Source organism: Zingiber officinale, chromosome 11B (genome assembly GCF_018446385.1).
Source record: "Zingiber officinale cultivar Zhangliang chromosome 11B, Zo_v1.1, whole genome shotgun sequence".
In the NCBI taxonomy this organism is placed as follows: domain Eukaryota; kingdom Viridiplantae; phylum Streptophyta; class Magnoliopsida; order Zingiberales; family Zingiberaceae; genus Zingiber; species Zingiber officinale.
Window position 1 is genome coordinate 39,590,340 of NC_056007.1, and position 5,508 is coordinate 39,595,847.

Consider the following 5,508-nt stretch of genomic DNA (forward strand, 5'->3'; position numbering starts at 1 on the left):
ATGCTCTCACATGCTATGTTATGATTTGCTTAAATGAGTATGACACTACTTTATGCTAGCATGAAAATTTTATATCTAGATGTTGGTTAAATGAACATGTCACTACTTTATGTTTAAATGCATGATTTATGTTTTTGTTAGTAGGAAAGGATCTTACTAAGCCTATGTGCTTATAGTTTAATTTCCCTTATACTGTAGAAAAGGGAAAAGAATGGTTAAACTAAAAGGGAGCAGCACGAAGGGAAAAGATGTGTGTGGCAGTGGCATGGTGGAATAACTCTGCTTTATGCTTATATGTTTTAAAGCTTTGCATGTGATCCTATTTTGCTACATAATGCTTTTTATGGATGATACTTGATGGTTTATACTCATTATGAAATTTGGTTTTCATGTTCCATGTTAGTATGCTTTATGCTCTAGTAAGTAAAATATCATGTATCACGTAGCAAGTAGTAGATGTTAAATCAAGTTATGAATGCTAGCATGTTCACATGTTAATATGATACATGATTACATTGTTCACATGACATGTTTTTGATATATGCTTTATGATAACGGACATGCTTCTATGATAATATGATTATTAGTTTTTATTTATTTACTTCTGTTGCCATATATGCATGTATGTATGTTTCAAGTAACCCCATCCTTCGTAAGCAGTGGAAGGGCGGGCGTTACAGTTTAGTATCAGAGCCAAGTTTGCCTTTCCACTACACACACATCAAGCCTCCATCCTGCCACTCCAAGTAAGAATTTCTATGCCTACTCTATTTCTTTTATGTATGATAAGGAATGATTTAATCTAAGTATGCATGCCTTCTCTATTCTTTTAATTATGATAAGGAATGCTTTAGTCTAAGTATGCATGAATATAGGTTAGAATGGTAATCTTATACTAGCCTTGTTGTCGTTGATGAAGATAAGAATGGCTAGAAGACGCAATACCAGAGCTGATGAGACAGGATCCCCACCTGATCTGATGCATGTAGTTATCGAGCTCCAGTGATAGGTTACAGAACAGCAGCAGGTGATTAAGGCTCTGATGAATCAGCAGGGGAACCCTGCTACCCCACCAGTGAATCAGAATACGATGTCAGTCGTACCTACAGCTGTACCAGTACCACCCGTGGGCCCTGCCCCAGTGGTTCGACAGGAGGCATACCTGATTCAGTGGCAGAGGTTGAAGCTGGAAGCCTTCTCTAGTACTTATGAACCATGGGACGCTCAAGCCTGGTTCAAGATTGTAGAGAGTATAGTAGAGCTATTGGACAGGCCTGAACATGAGAAAGTCAAGTGTGCATCATTCTGCCTTACGGGAGATGCCAGAATGTGGTGGGACAGAGTTAAAGCAAAGAGACAAGTAAATCAAATGAGATGGACGGACTTCGAAATTAAATTTTTGAAGAATTCTTCCATATGCGTGTGACAAACAAGCACTACGACGAGTTCACCGAGTTTCGGCAAGGTGACCTATCAGTTAATGAAGCTGTGAAGAGATTCAATCGACTCGTACGCCTATGCCCAGAGCTGGTCAGTACAGAAAGAGAAAGGGTTAGACTCATGCTGAAGATGCTCAGACCCGAGATAGCTCTGAATGTGGACGGCGGAGTTAATAGACCGCAGACCGCAGAAGAGCTAATCCGCAGTGCCCTGATCACTGAACACTATTGGAAGGCTCTGAACGAGGGCAAGAGTCAAGCCCATTCGGGAGGACAGAAATCTCAAAGCACCGGAGCTAGCTGGAAAGGAAACCACAGTGGCAAGTGGAAGCAATGGAACGACACTAAGGGTGGTCCAGTGAACAAGCAACCTATGTACACTCAGTGTACCATACGTGGAAAGAAGCATCCTGGAGTATGCCGTATGGGCACAAATAGGTGCTACAATTGTGGACTGGAAGGGCATAGATCCAGAGACTGCCCTACCCAGGTTCAGACACCTCCTCAACAGTATGTCCAGAACAGGGGTGCTCCCCCACAGCTACGCTAGATGCAGACTGCTATAGAAGGGACTTCAATAAGCCAAGGGAGATTGGAAGCCCCGCCAGTTACAACGAATGCTAGGATTTTCTCCCTCACCAAGGAAGACGTGGCGAATGCTTCTATAGTTGCCACAGGTCAGATATTTATTTTCAGTCAGCATGCTACTGTATTATTTGATACTGGGGCAACGCACTCGTTCGTCTCTACACCTTTCACAAGGAAGATAGACATGCCACCGCAAGCTTTAGATTGCAAGTTCTTAACGACCCTGCCCTCGGGAGAAGTGATGTCATCTACTCATGTGCTGCGAGCCACACCTATCAAAATCATAGACAAGGAACTCTGTTATGATCTGATAGTGCTTGACATGTAGGATTATGATATTATATTGGGCATGGATTTCCTGAGTAAGTACGGTGCTTCGATCGAGTGTCGTAAAAGAAAAGTGGTTTTCCTACCGGAAGCAGAGCCGATGTTTGAATTTGTTGGAAACCGAATGGAAAGTATGGGTTATGGGGTCAAAATCATATCCGAGTGACTTCAATCATAGCACCAGCGAGTTGGATGATATATTAGCAACCAAGTAAGCCTCCAAAGGATCAAGCAAGAGGTTCTAGAAGGAAAGGATTTCGTATCCCTGACAATGGAGTACTATACCTCAGGGATCGTTTATGTATTCCCGATGATCTAGAGTTACGAAAAAGTATGTTTGAGGAAGCTCACGCAACACCCTATGTGATGCATCCTGGATCCACCAAGATGTACCAAGACCTAAAAAGGAAATTCTGATGGTTCGGTATGAAAAGGGATGTGGCTCAGTATATCAGTACCTTCCTGACTTGCCAGAGAGTTAAAGCAGAGCACCAGAGACCTGGAGAAGTACTAGCTAATTTAGATTCCAGAATGGAAATGGGAGGACATTTCTATGGATTTCATCTCAAGACTACCCAAAACGACGAACGACTACAATGCTATATGGGTAATCGTGGACTGATTGACGAAATCCGCCCACTTCCTAGCAATCAAGATGACCTATTCGATTGAGCAACTGTCTCAATTATATGCTAAGGAAATTATCAGATTACATGGGATTCCGTAGACCATCATTTCGGATAGAGATGGTCGCTTTATTTCACATTTCTGGGAATGTGTTCAGAAGGCCCTCGGCACGAAACTACTATTCAGTACTGCCTTCTATCCTCAGACTGACGGACAAACAGAGAGGGTGAACCAAGTACTGGAAGATATGTTACGAGCTTGCACCTTAGATTTTAAGGGGAGCTGGTGCCGATATCTATGCTTAGCAGAATTCGCCTACAATAACAGCTACCAAGATACTATCGGAATGGCACCCTATGAGGATTTGTATGGGAGGAAATGTAGGTCCCCTATATGCTGGTACGAAGGTGGTGAAAAGAAGGAGCTGGGACTCCGAACAAATTTCATTGACAACACCACCCGTGCTCTACAAAACATCCGCCAAAGGATAGAAACTGCTCAGAGCCGGCAAAAGAACTATGCGGATAAGCTGCGTAGGCCGTTGGAATTTAGTGTCGGGGATTCAGTATTTCTCATGGTAGCTCCTATGAAAGGAGTAATGCGATTTGGAAAGAAGGGTAAGCTAAGTCCACGCTACGTGGGACCATATTAGATTCTGAAAAAGGTCGGCAAGGTAGCTTATGAATTGGAGCTACCCCCAGAGATGTTGGCTATTCACAACGTGTTCCATGTTTCAATGCTCAAGAAATGCATTACCCGAGCAGACCAAGTGATCAAGCCACAGACAGTACAAGTTCAAGAGGACCTAAGTTATGAGAATCGGCCTATCCAGATATTAGATCGAGAAGTTAAAAGACTAAGGAACAAAGAGGTACCCTTAGTAAAAGTCCTGTGATAGAATCAACGGTTCGAAGAAGTTACTTGGGAATGCTAAGACGATATGAAACAAAAGTACCCGGAGTTATTCTAAGTTTGAGGACAAACTTTTAAGAGGTATGGGGGATTGTAACACCGATAGGATCCCTAGCAACTTTATATAAATTATTGCATGATTAAAATGGGCTTTATTTAGACTTTTCAAATATAAAGAGCAAAAAGAACAAAAAAAAAAGAGGCATGACCAATGTTTGAACCTTGAACCTCTTGGTAAGTGGTTGTATGTGATAACCAGTAGCCCCAGCAGGGGTGTGCTGTTAGGAAGAGAAGGAATATTGTAGTTAAGGGTGGTGAAAGTGAAGGCCCCCTTCACTTAGAAGGAAAAGTTTGAGTTTCCTTCTTCATTCACAATGAAAAGATGGTTTTGCCTTCTTCCTTCATTTAGCATAAATAAGAGAAAGGAAAGGAAAACTTCATTTTTTCTTCTTTCTTCCTCCTCCTTCCTTCTCCCACCGAAATCCCAAGCCCATCTTCTTCATTACCGAAACCAAGCTAAGGGGTCTTCTTCCTAGGAAAACTTCTCAAGCAAGGGTACTTTTCCTTATCGAAAGGAGGTAAGTATTCCCTCACCTGCAATACAAGTAGCTTTCGTATGCTTTATGCTTAAAGGTTGCTTGAAAAACCTAGGGTCTTACCTTGTAAAGTTTCGGCCAAGATAAAGTTAAGAGGTTACCTATGGTTACTAAGAGTTTTCATGCTTTATGTTGTTTAAAAAAATAAATAAATAAATACTTGGAACTATGTTTTTAGGGTTTCAGCCAAAAAGAAATGAAAAGGTTTAGAGAAAGTTTTTAGACCTAAATTATGCTTGCTTATGCTTCCTCATGATGTTTGACTTTCTATATAATGTTAGTTTAAGTTTCCATGCCTTATGTTGCATTAAAAACCTAGAGTCTTTCTTACCTTTAGGTTTTGGCCAAAGGAAATGAAAAGGTTTAGAGAAAGTTTAGACTTAAACTATGCTTGCTTATGCTTCCTCATGATGTATGATCCTCTATATATTGTTAGTTTAAGTTCCATGCCTTATGTTGCATTAAAAACCTAGAGTCTTACCTTTAGGTTTCGACCAAAGGAAATGAAAAGGTTTAGAGAAAGTTTTTAGACTTAAACTATGCTTGCTTATGCTTCCTCATGATGTATGATCTTCTATATATTGTTAGTTTAAGTTCCATGCCTTATGTTGCATTAAAATTTAGAATCATGCTTCTAGAGGTTTCGGCCAAGATTTGAACAATAGGGTTTGAACCTCATTTATGCCTACTAAGAGTCTCACTTGCTATACTATGTATGGTGTAAAAGTTTCATGCTTTAAGTTGTTAAAAGAAATCTAGAATCATGCTTACATGTTTTGGCCAAGACAAGGGAATTAGGTTAAGGAGCTAACTAGGGTTTCTAAAGGTCTCACATGTTATGTTAAGTATTATGAGAACTTAGGTTATTGATCCCATGTTTTTATGTTGCTTGAAAACCTAAGATTCATGCTCTCAAGTTTCGGCCAAGACAAGAAAAATGAGGTTAAGGAGCTACCTAGGTTTTCTAAAGGTCTCACATGTTATGTTAAGTATTATGAGAACTTAGGTTATTGATCCCA